The sequence below is a fragment of the Magnolia sinica genome, chromosome 4 (genome assembly GCF_029962835.1).
Source record: "Magnolia sinica isolate HGM2019 chromosome 4, MsV1, whole genome shotgun sequence".
In the NCBI taxonomy this organism is placed as follows: Eukaryota; Viridiplantae; Streptophyta; class Magnoliopsida; order Magnoliales; family Magnoliaceae; genus Magnolia; species Magnolia sinica.
In genome coordinates, this window is record NC_080576.1 from 33,683,716 (window position 1) to 33,701,926 (window position 18,211).

The following is an 18,211-nucleotide window of genomic DNA, read 5'->3' on the forward strand; positions in this document are numbered from 1 at the left end:
CTCATGTACTACTTGTACCGCTAGTGTAAGTCACCGCAGTACTCCTTGCATCGCTCCTTGACCATGTCATTGACGGCATGGGAAATGTACGGAACAGTCAAATTCAAGACAAATTTATCTTGTAGTTTCATAAATAATAGATTAAAGCAATAAACTCATTGAGAAAATAACTTAACCGTAAATGAACTTTTACAAAATAAATTTTAATTCACTAAAATTTACCTAAAGGCGCTGACGGATGAGTTGCCGCACATCATCTGTCACGTCTGCCCAACGGGGGGTGGTGGCGGGGATCAGAGATCGCCATAAGACACCAAACTCCGACGTAAACAACCTGACATTGTCCCCAACAGGTATAAGGCAGTCCTATGGGAACTCTACCGTCACCCTACCCTCACGCGTAAGTTGCTTTAAAATTAACCCATGCGTGGGTCCACGTCCTCGTCGATTGGTCGACAATGCTGTCGCAAAAGAAATATGTAGGTTTAAACATAAACAGAAGTCATTAAAGTCTAGACTTACATGCAGTACCCGGTGTATGCATGACTGGGGGATCAGACGCCTGTGATGTAACATGTGGCAGCGATGCTGTCTCCGTCGGATCATGGGTGGAAGCGGTAGATCCAGTGCATGAACGACGTGATCTCCCACTTCGTGCCATCACTGAATATGTGTGAGCTATAAACTTCTAAATTTAAACAATGTTAGTACAAGTGGATATACTAAATATTATACAAGTATTGTTGATGGTATAATGCATTTGTACTTATACTTAGAGAGATGATTAAAATATGATTAGACCATTACACTATACTGCAAGTAGAATATAATAAAACTATAAACTTTAATCTATAACCTTTGAAAATCCCATTATATATTGTCATTCTATATTAAATACACATATTTCATTATAATACGAAACAACTTTGAGGTGAACTATCCGAAGTACTCCCTGCGTAAGTTATTATAAGCTGCAAAAGCATATGTCAAGCTATGTGAAGCACTCGACATTGTTACAGCCAACATGCCAGTCACAATAGGAGAAATCTGGTCTCTCGGGACTCCATTCAGATGTACAAGTGACAAAACTGCATTTTCCATATGAAATTTCCCGTTGTTATATTCCTCCATCAGCTTAGGAATTTTTTTGAGATTGTATAATATTTCATATGAGTCATCGTCGATATATTCATCCCTACACTCATTGACTAGACCGAGTATCTCTTTGACCCTACCAGAAGAAGATAGGGCTGGAAAGTCTATCCACAACAACTGATGAAGTATGCCGCGTGCTTCCGCTACGCTCCAATTTGAGGAGGACATGATTAGAAATTGACTCAACTGCAAATGTGGATTATAAACAAGCCGATTAAAGGAATAAATCATGACTTGTAATTTTCACGTATACATGTAATACATAAATTATTTAAATTAAAAAATGACATGTAAATCATGTGTACATTTAATAATCATCATCTGTATCACTATCGCTTAGGACTATTTCTTCTTCACCATCACTATTGCTGCTCAGTATTTCCTCTTCATCGTCTATAACGTCGTCATCAATGAAACTGCTATCATCTCTAACAATGTCGTGTATTATTGAGGCATCAACATGATCAGGTGACACATCATCTCTGTCTAATTGTACCACATCAATATCAACATTTGGATTAGTCCCTATATTTCCAGATGGCATGTCTTCTTGATATGTTTATTCAACCCTATACGTTTCATTTCTCCCATCCACGCTATCTTCAACTTCTGGTATGGGAACATTAAATATGTTCCTGTGCTTTATTTTCTACACCATATGCCAAGAGCCGCCTAACTTGGTGTTAGCGAGGTAAAATACTTGTTCGGATTGGCTAGCGAGGACAAATGGGTCGTCCTTAAACCACTTCTGAGATAAATTTATGCTCGTAAAGTAGTTCTCAGTCTGTATTCTCAACTTCTTATTTTCAATGTCCCACCAATCACATTTAAATAAGTACACCCGCTTTCTCATACAATAACTTAGCTCAATAATATCCGTCAAAATGCTATAAAAGTCAATTTCTATCTCCTTATGCATTCCTTTCATAACCACCCCTCTATTTTGTGTGGTCCTATACTTTTCACGTTCTTTAGTGTGGAACTGAATCTCGTTTACAATACAACCTGTATATCTAGATACACATCTATCAGGGCCACACGCTAGTGATTAGAGTGCATCAGACACATCAGCAGAGTTGTTAGCACGCAACATCTTCATCTATTATCACGTACATAATGTAATTGTTTAGGGATTTTCTTAGGTTTAAATATTGTCCAATACAACAAAATTCAAGTACGGTGAGATACAATGTGAAATCTTATACGTTTTGCAAACCACTCTGGCACCACAAGAAAATTCACTTTTACCGATGAAAATTTTTGTTGCTAAATCCATAAAAATCGTAGGTAAGAAGTTTTACCGACGAAAATTTTCGTCGGTAAAAGACTGATGGTAAAGGCTTTTATCGACAAAAAAATTTTCGTCGGCAAAGGTAAGACTTTTACCGACGAATTTTTCCGTCGGTAAAATATAAGTAAAAAAAACTTTTACTGACGAATATTTTCGTAGGTAAAAATATTTACAAAACTTTTACCGACGAATTTTTTTGTCGATAAAAAATAAGTAAAAAACTTTTACCAACGATTTTTTTCGTAGGTAAAAACATTTACAAAACTTTTACCGACGAATTTTTTCGTCCATAAAAAAATATGTAAAAAACTTTTACCTACGATTTGTTTCGTATGTTTCACGATACTTTTACCTACGAAAATTTTCGTAGGTAAAAATATTTACAGAACTTTTACCAACGATTATTTTCGTAGGTAAAAATATTTCAGGATACTTTTACATACGAACCTTTTCAAAGGTAAAAATATTTACAGAACTTTCGTTGGAAAAAATAAGTAAAAAACTTTTACCAACGATTTTTTTCGTAGTTAAAAATATTTACAAAACTTTTCCCTACGAAAAGTTTCATAGGTAAAAACGTGGATGAGACTTTTACCTATGAAAATTTTCGTAGGTAAAAAACGTGGATGTTTTGTAGGTAAAAGTCTCTTTTTTTTTTCAATATTCTAGCACAAAATTCCTGATATACACCTATCACAATATATTTCATCATATTCTTCCTGGTATACACCTGTTATATAATATATTTCATCATATTCACATTCACATCCATCTAAACCCAAATGTTGAGGGTCAAATATTGCATATCAGACCCCAGTCATTGCCAGGATTTACAAACATAGTATTGTTTAACGGCCCGATTTAATCATGTTTGTGATACAGGGCATATTCACGAGCTTGGACTGGAAAAGGGTACTAAGAGCATGGATTTAACAGTCTGAAGTCACCAAGGCAAGCGACGGACCCTAGGAGACCAAGATCGACAGATTTGCACGCCAGGGATCCAAGAAAATCGAGGAACTGAAGCTCAAGTGGCCTGAAAAGTGTCCAGAATGCAAGATCATAGGGTTCCCACCATCTGATCAGTTCGAAACTTCATACGTGGCCTGAGGACCATAAAGTAACCGTACACATTGAATTTCATCCATTTGATCCCTGTGGAAGTGGCCTAACGGACATATCAGCCCATAAAACCATTGATTTTGGGGCCCACCTGATATCTGGATATACTTCAATTTTGGTTTCAACCCCTTAAATGAGATAGAAAAACGGATGGATGGAGCGGATTTCGCATGAACATCATGATGGGCCCCACCTTAGGTTGCATGTGTACACAGTACATGGGAGGGTGATGTGCACCGAACCCATGAAATCGGTCAGCGTGCTCGCTGACCGATCCCTTCTAAAAAAAATGAGTCTCTCACCTGCGAATGCAAAACAGAGCTTGCGGACGTGTCTTTGTGGGCCACCATCATGATGCGACGGTCCGATCTGGACCGTCCATTGGAATTCCACGGGTCCACTGGCCAAAACCTAGGTGGCAGTTTTGCTCCAGGCAAACACCGTACATACATGAAGACTCAAACGCAGGAATGGACGGTGGGAACGAAGATCGCATGGGCCACATTGAATCTAACATAAAACCAGCCGAATCTTACTGGTTTTTCGACGAAAATCTAATGGTCGGCGTGGATTTATCCATCACCGTCAATCTTGGACCCCCCTGCCATCACAGCGCATAAACCGGAAGCTCTGTTCACGAACGGCTTCTGCGGACGAGCCAGGTGGGCCACCATCAAGGTCTCAAGTGTCTGATCCGGACTGTCTACCTTGTCTGGGGCATAGTTCAATTCAAAACCGCAAATTTTGGAGAATGCATGCAAGATACAGCGTGCACAGGTTAATTCGCAAGGGAAACCGACTCCTTGTGAAACTGGGGAACCTTGGTCGTTCTGTGATCAGCGGGCCACTCTCTGATGCGATCAGGACCATGAAATCTCATCCCAGGGCTCAACCGACCAATGCCAAGAAGTCTGACCGGATCAGATCATGCAACAAGCCCTGCGTTGCTGAGTTTTATTCCAAGAAGCTGTCGCGTTTTTGTTTCGCACGCGGTTGCGAAAGAAGCTGCGAAAACTCCACTGATTCTCCTTTTGCGTAAAGGAGGCTTCCGCACCGACCTGCTGGCTCTATATGAGGAAAAAGAAAAAGAGAGAGAGGGGTATCTACGGCTTTTGGTGAGAGGCAGTTGGGTTTGTGAGGGATTAGACCGTGGGAGGTTAGACGGGGGGCTTTTGCTAGAGACGGTTGGGTTTGAGAGATCAAACAGAGAAGACAGGGAGCAAGCTCCACCTAAAGGAGAAGCTGGAAACGTGATTTGAAGGAAGGACAGTTCGGTTTTGGAAGCTGGCAGCGTGTGGAGATGAGAAAGGATTGAGGAGGTTGGCCTTATTTTCTCTTATTTTCTCTTGGCTGTCATTCCTTTCTTTCCTTATGAATCCTAAGGATTTTAGCCTAATCATGGTCGGCTAAACCTCTTCGCTAGGGCTAAGAGGTGAAGCTCGTATTGAGATGGGAGACTTTATTTAATTATTTAAATTAAACTTGATTATGGTTTGATTATTCAAGGAATATTTTTCTTAGTTTTTAATGGTCTGTTGTGACTGAAATTACAATGGGTTTGCAATGACTTTGAATATTTCTTTCTTTTTTTTGTTTATGAAGTCAGGAAGCCCTGTTGTTCATCATTGTTCTATGGGCATGGTAGGATGACAGTACCCTTCCTGATCTTCATACATTGTTGATATATGGTAATTAGTTTAATCCTATTGTTTGCTTTGTCTCCTGGGCATGGTTAGATGATGGAATCCATTCTAATTCATATACTTTTCATCTCTTAAAAACCAGATCAAGTAGGTTCAGTTTGATTTCCATAAATCTTAATGCAGGCATAAGATCTCCCTGATCCCTACAAGTGGATCCTCTGAATCCCTAGTTTCCTTCCTCTGAATTCCTTAAAGTTTTACATTAATCTCTCACCATTATTCATCAATTTATATTTGATTTAGACTGTATCTTAGACTAGTTCTATTTCTACCTAGTTTCAGGAAATGTACAAGTTTCAGTCCCTGTGGATTCGACCTCGGTCTTACCGAGTTTATTACTACATCACAACCCTATACTTGGGGAGTGAACAAGTTTTTGGCGCCGTTGCCGGGGACTGACGGTTACGATTCTCTGAAATTAATTGGTTTTAGGATTAGTTTAAGATTAGGATTTTACTAACCTTAGTTTTTTATTTATTTTTATTTGAGTTCAAAACTAACTTGTTTCCTATTTTATAGGATCTTGACATAAGTTTCTCAATTGGTAATTCCTTCCTAATCTCTCTACTTTTTCCTATTTTTAGAATTAGGGTTTAAATTTTAAGAAATTTTCTAATTCTAGTATCCTCACTTCTGTAGGAAATAGTTTATTTTTAGAAATTAACTTTCTATTTTTATTTTAGTAACTTTCTAATTTTAACTTTTTTAATCTCTAATTTGTTTCTTAAATTATTTTTGTTTAGAAACTAACCTTCTTATTTTGTAGGCCTTTAAGATAGAAATCTCTAATTCGGTAAGCTCCTTCCCTACTTTTTATTTTTCAGTTCTCTTTTAATAATTTACTTTCTATTTTCGATCTTTCCTAATTTATTTTAGAAATTTTTACTTTCTTTTAAGAATTCCTTCTTTTAGAAATTAATTTACTGCTATTTTTCTTTTAAAGGATCATTCTTCTCTTTTTAGAATCTAACTTATTTTTGTTTTATTTTGCAGGTTTTTAACTTAGGACTCCAATTTGGTAATTTCTTTCCAACTCTCTCTTTCTTTCTAGATTTTCTTTTCCTTTCTTAGGATTAGGTTTTTAATTGAGGGCTGCGAGTGTTTTCATGCCCAAGTGGGCCCGTGACGACACTCGACGTCTCTTGACTGAAGGAGGATTGGTTGAGGGGTTGACTATCCATCGCAGGACTAGACACCACTCGAAATCCCCTGAGTTAAGTGAAGTTATGGCTGAAGACCAACCTCCTCTACTTCCACCCAGGGTGGAGGATACCCAAGATGAAAATGAGGTGCAACAGGCACCCCCGCCTCGTACTTTACGAGATTATCTACAACCGGCGGGAGTGAGTACGCCCTCATGCATGATTTTTCCTGAAAACACAGGACAAATGGACATCAAGCCAGGAGTTATCCAACTCCTTCCCAAATTCCATGGACTTGAATCAGAGAGTCCATATTTACATTTGAAAGAGTTCGATGAGATTATGGCTATATTATGTTTTCCTAATGTATCTGAGGATACAGTCAGGCTGAAACTCTTTCCTTTTTCCTTAAAAGAGAAAGCTAAGACGTGGTTACATTCACTGCGTCCTAAATCCATTGGCACATAGAACGACATGCGGAGGGAATTCATAAAAAAATTCTTCCAACATCATAAAATGATTACCCTCAGAAAAGCAATAATGAACTTTGCCCAAAAGGTAGATGAAACATTCTTCCAATGTTGGGAAAGGTTTAAAGATTTGGTCAGTTCATGCCCACAACACGGATTTGAAACGTGGTGCATTACAAATTTTTTCTATGATGGACTGACATCTTCCATGCGCCAAATGGTCGAGACAATATGTAATGGAGAGTTCATTAATAAAGATGTTGATGAGGTATGGGATTACCTCGATAGTCTTGCTGAAAAAACACAATCATGGGACTATTACCCAATGGCGAACACCACGTCTAGGCTGACTCAATTAAAGGAGAAAGGTGGATTATATCTCTTGAAAGAAGAGGATGATCTCAAGTGTAAAGTGACTACGCTCATAAGGAAAGTTGAGGCCATGGAAGGAAAGAAGGATAAGGTCAATGAAATTGTTTGCGGCATCTATGATTGCAACATTCACACAACTGAAAACTATCCTACAATACCTGCCTTTCGAGGAGTGTTGAATGAACAAGCCAATGCCGTAAATAACTATCAAAGACCTTTTACTGGGCCTAACTCCAATACATACAATCCTAGCTGGAAAAATCATCTAAACTTTAGTTGGAGGAATGGACAAACGGCGACTCCTCCAGGTTTCTTCAATCAAAATCCAAATCAAGTGAAACCTCAGGAGGAACCGGTTCAAAATCCCATACAAGAGCTGGCTCAGGCAATGCGGGGAATTACAGATTTTATGCAAAAGATAGATTCTCGTATGACGATTATAGAAAAGGGGATGCTTCCTGCACAACCTCTCCCCAATCCTAAACCGCAGTACGAGAATAACGATCCCAGCTCTTCAAATCAGATGGGGCATGCTAAATCCATCACCACTCTTAGGAGTGGGAAGATCATTGATAAAACTCTTCCGGTTAGGCTCGAAAAGCCTCAAGAACCAGAAGAGGACAACAATGATGGATCCAGTGATGCCCCACAAAAAGTAGAACTGGAACTTCTAGAGAAGCCAGTTGCTCCATTCCCCCAACGGTTGGTTTCACCAAAACCTCTCTCTAACTCTCAGGATATCCTGGAGGTGTTGAAACAAGTGAAAGTCAACATTCCTCTACTTGATGTCGTTAAACAGATACCTTCATATGCCAAATTCCTGAAAGACTTATGCACGACCAAACGACGGAAAATTATTCAAAAGAAAATCTTCTTGACTGAGAAAGTGAGTGCTATCCTGAAGCAAGACGTGCCACAGAAATTCAAGGATCCCGGTAGCCCAACCATATCATGTGTAATCGGGAACCATCGAATTGATCACGCACTTCTTGACTTAGGAGCGAGCGTCAATCTGATTCCCTACTCGGTATACAAACAGTTAGGTTTGGGTGAATTAAAACCCACCCTAACCACACTACAACTTGTTGATCGCTCTGTTCGTGTACTAAGAGGGATAATTGAGGATGTGTTGGTCCAAGTTGATAGATTTTATTACCCTATAGATTTTATCATCCTGGACACCGAACCCATCAATAACATGAGCACTCAGATTCCTGTCATTCTTGGTCGCCCATTCCTTGCCACGTCAAATGTAATTATCAATTGCAGGAATGGTGTCATGACTATGTCTTTTGGAAATTTGACATTAGAGTCAAACATTTTTTTCAATAACGGCAGCAGCTCAGAGGATGATGACGATTTTCATGACATTAACATGATTGACTCTTTCGTGGAAGATACGACACCGCTGACCTTATCCTCCGACCATCTGGAGACGTGCCTAGCCCACTCCCATGATTTTGATGATAACATGATTAGGGAGATGTGTGCCTTGCTTGATATTGCACCGGTACTTGAAGTTAACCGGTGGAGGCCACAATTTGAAGAATTGCCACAAACCGATGTAGTGCCTCTACCGTCTAACCTCAAGCCACCGAAGCTTGACCTAAAACCTTTGCCCTCTGATTTGAAATATGCCTATTTAGGTCAAGATGAGACATACCCGGTGGTGATCTCTGCCCACCTGGAGAAAGAACAGGAGAGTATGCTCATATCTACTCTCATTGAGCATAAAGGAGCCCTAGGATGGACGATAGCGGACCTCAAGAGAATCGATCCCTCGATTTGTACACACTGCATATATCTTGAGGATAATGCAAAAACCGCTCGGCAACCATAACGTAGACTAAATCCAAACATGAAGGAAGTGGTTAAAGCCGAGGTTCTTAATCTATTGGACATAGGTATTATATACCCTATATCTGATAGTCAATGGGTGAGTCCAACTCAAGTGGTCCCTAAGAAGTCCGAAATCACCATCGTAGACAATGCTAATAACGAACTCGTGCCAACTAGAGTCACTACTGGTTGGAGAATGTGCATTGACTACAGGAAGTTGAATACCGTCACGAGGAAAGACCACTTTCCTTTACCATTCATTAATCAGATCCTGAAAAGGTTAGCTGGTCATTCCTATTACAGTTTTCTTGACGGGTATTCGGGCTACAACTAGATAGAGATAGCCCCTGAAGACCAGGAAAAGACCACATTTACATGTCCCTACGGCACCTTTGCCTATCGAAGGATGCCATTCGGACTATGTAATGCCCCTGCCACCTTTCAGCGATGTATGCTTAGTATCTTTTCTGATATGGTGGGGCAATATCTAGAGGTCTTCATGGACGACTTCTCTGTTTATGGTCCATCTTTCAGCAAATGCTTGGAAAGTCTTAAATGTGTGCTGAAAAGATGTGAAGAGAAGAACTTGGTACTTAATTGGGAGAAGTGTCATTTCATGGTTCAGAAGGGAATTGTCCTTGGGCATATCATCTTGTCCAAGGGAATCGAGGTAGATAAGGCAAAAATCGATCTTATCTCTAACCTACCTCTACCCAAGAACATCAGAGACGTGCGATCCTTCTTAGGACACGCAGGATTTTACAGGCGATTCATAAAGGACTTTAGTCTCCTCTCTCATCCTTTATGTAATCTTCTTCAAAAGGATGCTCCGTATGAGTGGACTGAGCAATGCCAGGAAGCTTTCACCAAGCTTAAGGGCACGTTAACCACTGCACCTATCATACAGCCACCCGACTGGAGCCTTCCTTTTGAGCTTATGTGCGACGCTTCTGATTATGCTCTTAGGGCGGTCCTAGGCCAGAGAAAAGATAAGAGGCCCTACGTCATTCATTATGCGAGTAGGACTCTAAATCCTGCCCAGGTGAACTACTCGACTATGGAAAAGGAACTCTTAGCTGTAGTGTTCGCCTTGGACAAATTTAAGTCCTACTTGATTGGATTCAAGATCATTATCTACACAGATCATGCGGCACTTAAGTATCTTCTTTCGAAGAATGATTCTAAGCCCCGTTTGATATGATGGATCCTTCTACTCCAAGAATTTGATTTAAAAATTAAAGATAAAAAGGGAGTAAAGAACGTAGTGGCCGATCACCTTTCTCGCCTTAATACCTCTGAGTCCCTTGAGACGCCCCATATCAACGACATGTTCCCTGATGAACAACTGTTCAGAGTTTCCCATTCACCTTGGTTCGCTGATATTGCTAATTATCTTGCTACAGGTGCCATACCGACACAGTGGACTGCGCAAGATAAGAAGAAATTTTTCACCGAGGTGCGCAACTTTTTCTGGGATGATCCTTATTTATTTAAATATTGCCCAGACCAAATTCTAAGGAGATGTGTACCAGACGATGAGCATCAAAGTGTCATCTCCTTCTGTCACTCATAGGCCTGTGGTGGTCACTTTTTTGCTAAAAAGACCACGGCCAAGATTCTGCAGTGTGGCTTTTACTGGCCCACTATGTTTAGGGACACTCATGAGTTTTGCAAAGCTTGTGAGCATTGTCAGAAATTGAGAGCATTGTCCCGTCGAAATATAATGCCTTTGAATCCCATTCTTATCATTGAAGCATTTGATTGCTGGGGCATCGATTTCATGGGACCATTCCCTCAATTGTTTGGAAATCTGTATATTTTGCTCGCTGTGGATTATGTCACTAAATGGGTCGAAGCGATTCCGTGTCGAACTAATGACCATCGCACGGTCATTAAATTTCTAAAAAAAAACATCATTTCTCGATTCAGAACACCTCGAGCCATCATTAGTGATGGGGGCTCACACTTTTGTAATAGACCATTCGAGAGCTTAATGAAAAAATACGGTATCTCTCATAAGGTGAGCACCCCATACCATCAACAGACAAGTGGGCAAGCTGAGATTTCTAATAGGGAAATTAAACACATCTTGGAGAAGACGGTCAACCCTGATCTTAATGATTGGTCAATTCGATTGACCGATGCCTTATGGGCATACCGTACTGCATTTAAAACCCCTATTGGAATGTCTCCCTTTAGACTTGTCTATAGGAAGGCTTGTCACTTGCCTGTGGAGCTGGAACATAAAGCGTACTGGGCGATCAAAAATCTTAATTTCAATCTTGACAACGCTGGCTCGCTACGCAAACTTCAATTGAATGAACTTGAGGAAATCCGGAATGATGCATACAATAATTCGAGAATTTACAAGGACAAGATGAAAGTATTTCATGACCAACATATTTTGTGAAAATCATTCACGCCTGGTCAAAAGGTCCTTTTGTATAATTCTCGATTACATCTCTTTCCGGGTAAGCTTCGATCTCGTTGGACCGGCCCTTACATTGTTGTTACTGTTTTTCCTTATGGGGCCGTTGAGATAAGAGATCCCGACAATGGCAAGGACTTTAAAGTCAATGGACAACGATTGAAACCATTTGTCGAGAAATTTGATTCAGAGGACATGTCCATGCCCCTGACTGCTCCTGTTTACCAGGATTGATCTTCTAGTCTGATGGAGGTACAGGTAAGTTTATCGCTTTCATAGGACTAGGGTAGCTGCTTTATTTGTCTGGCTGAAGACGGTAAACTTAGCACTCCTGGGAGGTAACCCAGCTCTTCATTTCATTTCGTTTATATCATTAGTTAGTCCAATGTTTGTGGGTAACATTACTGCAAACCCTCACGAGACTACAACTCGTCCACTAGGGGCAACCTAGGGGTTTAAAGGCTTGTTGCATATGCTAAATGCAATCGAGAGTACCTGCGAAAGTGGTATAGGTAGGATTTTATCTTTACTTTTGTTGGTTTCTCTCTTGTACTGACCCCCTTTTATGTAAATAGCTATGGAAAGCCTCTTGATTCTTTCAGGTATTATCTTCCCATCACTTCTCATTTACTTATTTTGTCCCATGTGCATTGCATGCTTATTTCTTTTACATTGAGGACAACGTAGATTTTTAGTTAGGGGTGGGAGATTAGGTTACCTAATTAGTATTTTTTTGGTCTTAAGCAGAAATTGTGAAAAAAAAAATTTCAAAATTTTTTCTGGAATTTCTTATGAATTCGAAGTGATTTTGACGGCCATCTAGGGCACTTAGAATTTCAAGATGCGTGATGTTGGTACTTTATGACTCTTGGATTCAGTTATCTATCAAATTTCACAGCTAAGTTTGAATTGTTAATCCATTATTAGAATTTGTAAACATTGATTGAGTCATGAATTCGAAGGACACATCTCGCTTGCATATTAAGGTTTCAGTTCGATATTAGAGGATTAACTTGGCAATCACTAAACATGAAAGGAACCAACTTGAGAAATCGAATGGATTGGGCGAACAGTCTTTACCATAGGTTTGCTCCCTATAGGTGAGGATTCGATTCCCCATGAATGATATGTGAAAAAGTTGGGTGTATAGTCCTTACCTTAGGTTTGCTCCCTATAGGTAAGGATTTGATCCCTCTTCTTGGCGTTACTTTTAATGAAAAAGTAAAAAAATTAAAAGAATAAAAAGATAATGTGTGAGGCAAGTTTTGGTTATCGTGAATTCTCTTATTGGTTACTAATGATATCCTTAAATAGAGAAGTGAATTTTAATGTTGATAATTCGATATTAGACTATGCATCCATGGAATTTAATGTTTAGAATTTTTCTAATTGATGGACTAATATTTTGAATTTAATTATGAAGTTACCGTGTGCTTAGTTCTAGGAGAGAAAGTAATGCCAACATTCATGAATCTTATAACTCGAGTATCGGAATTGTTTTGCATAAATCTCTTGAGTTTGTAGAAAGTGTCCAGTAATTCTCAATTTATTTTTCGCATACCTTGCTCGGGACTAGCAAGATACTGGTTGGGGGTTGTGTTGAGGGTCAAATATTGCATATCAGACCCCAGTCATTGCCAGGATTTACAAACATAGTATTGTTTAACGGCCTGATTTAATCATGTTTGTGATACAAGGCATATTCACGAGCTTGGACTGGAAAAGGGTACTAAGAGTATAGATTTAACAGTCTGAAGTCACCAAGGCAAGCAACGGACCCTAGGAGACAAAGATCGACAGATTTGCACGCCATGGATCCAAGAAAATCGAGGAACTGAAGCTCAAGTGGCCTGAAAAGTGTCCAGAATGCAAGATCATAGGGTTCCCACCATCTGATCAGTTCGAAACTTCATACGTGGCCTGAGGACCATAAAGTAACCTTACACATTGAATTTCATCCATTTGATCCCCGTGGAAGTGGCCTAACAGACATATCAGCCCATAAAACCATTGATTTTGGGGCCCACCTGATATCTGGATATACTTCAATTTTGGTTTCAACCCCTTAAATGAGATAGAAAAACGAATGGATGGAGCGGATTTCACATGAACATCATGATGGGCCCCACCTTAGGTTGCATGTGTACACAGTACATGGGAGGGTGATGTGCACCGAACCCATGAAATCGGTCAGCGTGCTCGTTGACCGATCCCTTCTAAAAAAAATGAGTCTCTCACCTGCGAACGCAAAACAGAGCTTGCGGACGTGTCTTTGTGGGCCACCATCATGATGCAACGGTCCAATCTGGACCGTCCATTGGAATTCCACGGGTCCACTGGCCAAAACCTAGGTGGCAGTTTTGCTCCAGGCAAACACCGTACGTACATGAAGACTCAAACGCAGGAATGGACGGTGGGAACGAAGATCGCATGGGCCACACTGAATCTAACATAAAACCAGCCGAATCTTACTAGTTTTTTGACGGAAATCTAATGGTCGGCGTGGATTTATCCATCACCATCAATCTTGGACCCCCCTGCCATCACATCCCGTAAACCGGAAGCTCTGTTCGCGAACGGCTTCTGCGGACGAGCCGGGTGGGCCACCATCAAGGTCTCAAGTGTCTGATCCGGATCGTCTACCTTGTCTAAGGCATAGTTCAATTCAAAACCGCAAATTTTGGAGAATGCATGCAAGATACAGCGTGCACAGGTTAATTCGCAAGGGAAACCGACTCCTTGTGAAACTGGGGAACCTTGGTCGTTCTGTGATCAGCGGGCCACTCTCTAATGCGATCAGGACCATGAAATCTCATCCCAGGGCTCAACCGACCAATGCAAAGAAGTCTGACCGGATCAGATCATGCAACAAGCCCTGCGTTGCTGAGTTTTATTCCAAGAAGCTGTCACGTTCTTGTTTCGCACGCGGTTGTGAAAGAAGCTGCGAAAACTCCACTGATTCTCCTTTTGCGTAAAGGAGGCTTCCGCACCGACCTGCTGGCTCTATATGAGGAAAAAGAAAAAGAGAGAGAGGGGTATCTACGGCTTTTGGTGAGAGGCAGTTGGGTTTGTGAGGGATTAGACCATGGGAGGTTAGACGGGGGGCTTTTGCTAGAGACGGTTGGGTTTGAGAGATCAAACAGAGAAGACAGGGAGCAAGCTCCACCTAAAGGAGAAGCTGGAAACGTGATTTGAAGGAAGGACAGTTCGGTTTTGGAAGCTGGCAGCGTGTGGAGATGAGAAAGGATTGAGGAGGTTGGCCTTATTTTCTCTTATTTTCTCTTGGCTGTCATTCATTTCTTTCCTTATGAATCCTAAGGATTTTAGCCTAATCATGGTCGGCTAAACCTCTTCGCTACGGCTAAGAGGTGAAGCTTGTATTGAGATGGGAGACTTTATTTAATTATTTAAATTAAACTTGATTATGGTTTGATTATTCAAGGAATATTTTTCTTAGTTTTCAATGGTCTGTTGTGACTGAAATTACAATGGGTTTGCAATGACTTTGAATATTTCTTTCTTTTTTTTGTTTATGAAGTCAGGAAGCCCTGTTGTTCATCATTGTTCTATGGGCATGGTAGGATGACAGTACCCTTCCTGATCTTCATACATTGTTGATTAGTTGGTAATTAGTTTAATCCTATTCTTTGCTTTGTCTCCTGGGCATGGTTAGATGATGGAATCCATTCTAATTCATATACTTTTCATCTCTTAAAAACCAGATCAAGTAGGTTCAGTTTGATTTCTATAAATCTTAATACAGGCATAAGATCTCCCTGATCCCTACAAGTGGATCCTCTGAATCCCTAGTTTCCTTCCTCTGAATTCCTTAAAGTTTTACATTAATCTCTCACCATTATTCATCAATTTATATTTGATTTAGACTGCATCTTAGACTAGTTCTATTTCTACCTAGTTTCAGGAAACGTACAAGTTTCAGTCCCTGTGGATTCGACCTCGGTCTTACCGAGTTTATTACTACATCACAACCCTATACTTGGGGAGTGAACACCAAACTACGTAAATCCATCCAAACATAAACTACATTCATCCAAACATAAACTACATCCATCCAAACACAAACAATCTTCTCCACATCACATTCATCCATGCATAAATACGTATAAGTTTAATATCATAAATAAAATATATAAAATTATTCATAGCCTATTTCCTGGTGGGGCTCACAAAATTTAGTGTGGTGAACACATCGCCGGCTGTGCACACACACCTAGGTCCTTACTCATGCCTTCATGGTAGATTCAAAATAGTTTCATTATAAGGTCACGAGTTCAAGTACCCATTGTGGCCATAAGCGACTCTGGTGTGTGAATGTGTGTTAAAAGAAAAAGAAATAAGAAAATGCTGATTTATCTTTTTGAGTTGAACCTAATGGTACTTGGTGATTTCTCATTAGGTAGAAACTATTATTAGTTGTTTTTAAAAAGGTGAGATTAGGCCACTTATAATTATATTAACATGATAAAATGTTGTACGTGAGAAGACACCATAAAATAAACAATCCTATGGAAAAAAATAAATGAAAAGAGAGAGAACATATGAGAGGTGATCCTTATCTCCTTTGATGGATTCAAGCTGCATGTGCCCTACCCAACTTCCTATAATGAGAAGTTATATGGGTCTTGAAATAATGTTGGTGACAAATCCACCTTGTCTATTAATATTATCATATTGTGTTAGGACATGACTCTAAAAATGAGATAAATCCAAATCTTAAATAATCTATGCTATAAGAGATAGTGGAGATGGAAATAGATGCATTGTGATGCTTGAGTTCGAGTATGCTTGCCAACAAAGCAAGATTTTCTTGTTTGTTGCCATGTGATTGAGCTATATTATTACATCAATCGGGTTTGGGTTTAGGTTTGGGTTTTCAAGTTTAGGTTAGGGAGTTGACATTAGGATTAGGTGTAGGTTTAGGTTTAGTGATTTGAGAATACATTTAGGTTATAGGTTTAGGTTATAGGTTTAGGTTATGGTTAGGTTATAGGTTATAAGTTTAGGTTATAGGTTATAGGTTAAGGTTTAGTTTATAGGTTTAGGTTTAGGTTAAGGTTTAGGTTTAGGTTATAGGTTTAGGTTAAGGTTTAGGTTTAGGTTATAGGTTATAGCTTTAGGGAATTGAGAATAGGTTAAGGTTTAGGTTTAGGAAATCGGGTTCAGGTTCGGGATCGAGTTTAGGTTTGGGTTTTTAAGTTTAGGTTTAAGTTTAGGTTAGGGAGTTGAGATTTTAGGTTTTAGGTTTAGGTTTAGGTTTAGGTTTAGGTTATAGGTTTAGGTTTAGGTTATAAGTGTAGGTTATAGGTTTAGGTTTAGGTTAGGTTATAGGTTAAGGTTTAGGGAATTGAGTTTAGGTTATAGGTTAAGGTTTAGGTTTAGGTTATATGTTTAGGTTTAGGTTAAGGTTTTGGTTTAGGTTATAGGTTTTGGGATTTGAGAATAGGTTTAGGTTCTAAGTATAGGTTTAGGTTAATGTTGTAGGTTATAAGTTTATGCTAATGTTGTAGGTTATAGGTTTAGGTTTAGGTTTAGGTTTAGGTTTAGGGATTTGAGAATACATTTACGTTTTAGGTTTAGGTTTATGTTTTACGTTTAGGTTAAGGTTACAGGTTCAGGTTTAGGTTTAGGTTTAGGTTATAAGTGTAGGTTATGAGTTTAGGTTTAGGTTAGGTTATACGTTAAGGTTTAAGTAATTGAGTTTAGGTTATAGGTTTAGGTTATAGGTTATAGGTTAAGGTTTAGGTTATAGGTTAAGGTTTTAGGTTTAGGTTATAGTTTTGGGTTTAAGTTTAGGTTACAGGTTTTGGGATTTGAGAATAGGTTTAGGTTATAAGTATAGGTTTATGTTAATGTTGTAGGTTATAGGTTTAGTTTATAAGTTTGTATTAATGTTGTAGGTTATAGGTTTAGGTTTAGATTATAGGTTTAGGTTTAGGGATTTGAGAATGCATTTAGGTTTTAGGTTTAGGTTTAGGTTTTACGTTTAGGTTATGGTTACAGGTTATAAGTGTAGGTTATAGGTTTAGGTTTAGGTTAGGTTATATGTTAAGGTTTGGGGAATTGAGAATAGGTTAAGGTTTAGGTTTAGGAAAGAAGGTTCGGGTTCGGGTTGAGGTTTGGGTTTTCAAGTTTAGGTTTTGGTTAAGGAGTTGAGATTAGGATTAGGTGTAGGTTTAGGTTTAGGGATTTGAGAATACATTTAGGTTTTAGGTTTAGGTTAAGGTCATAGGTTTGGGATTAAGTTTAGGTTTAGGTTATAGGTTATAACTTTAAGGATTGAGAATAGGTTAAGGTTTAGGTTTAGGAAGTCGGGTTCGGGTTCGGGATCGGGTTTAGGTTTGGGTTTTCAATTTTAGGTTTAGGTTTAGGTTAGGAAGTTGAGATTAGGATTAGGTGTAGGTTTAGGTTAGGGATTTGAGAATACATTTAGGTTTTAGGTTTAGGTTATAGGTTATAGCTTTAGGGAATTGAGAATAGGTTAAGGTTTAGGTTTAGGAAATCGGGTTCGGGTTCGGGATTGGGTTTAGGTTTGGGTTTTCAAGTTTAAGTTTAGATTAAGGAGTTAAGATTAGGATTAGGCGTAGTTTTAGGTTTAAGGATTTAAGAATATATTTAGGTTTTAGGTTTAGGTTAAGGTTATAGGTTTAGGTTAGCGGTTTAGGTTAGGT

The 18,211-nt window shown here is 39.3% G+C and overlaps 1 non-coding gene across 1 annotated transcript; it reads right to left on the minus strand.

The window, feature by feature from the left end:
• Window positions 1–6,935: 6,935 nt before the first annotated feature.
• On the minus strand, window positions 6,936–7,042 carry LOC131244735 (small nucleolar RNA R71). Its single transcript, XR_009170511.1, has one exon. It is a non-coding gene; the product is annotated as a small nucleolar RNA R71 (small nucleolar RNA).
• Between the last annotated feature and the right edge of the window lie 11,169 nt (window positions 7,043–18,211).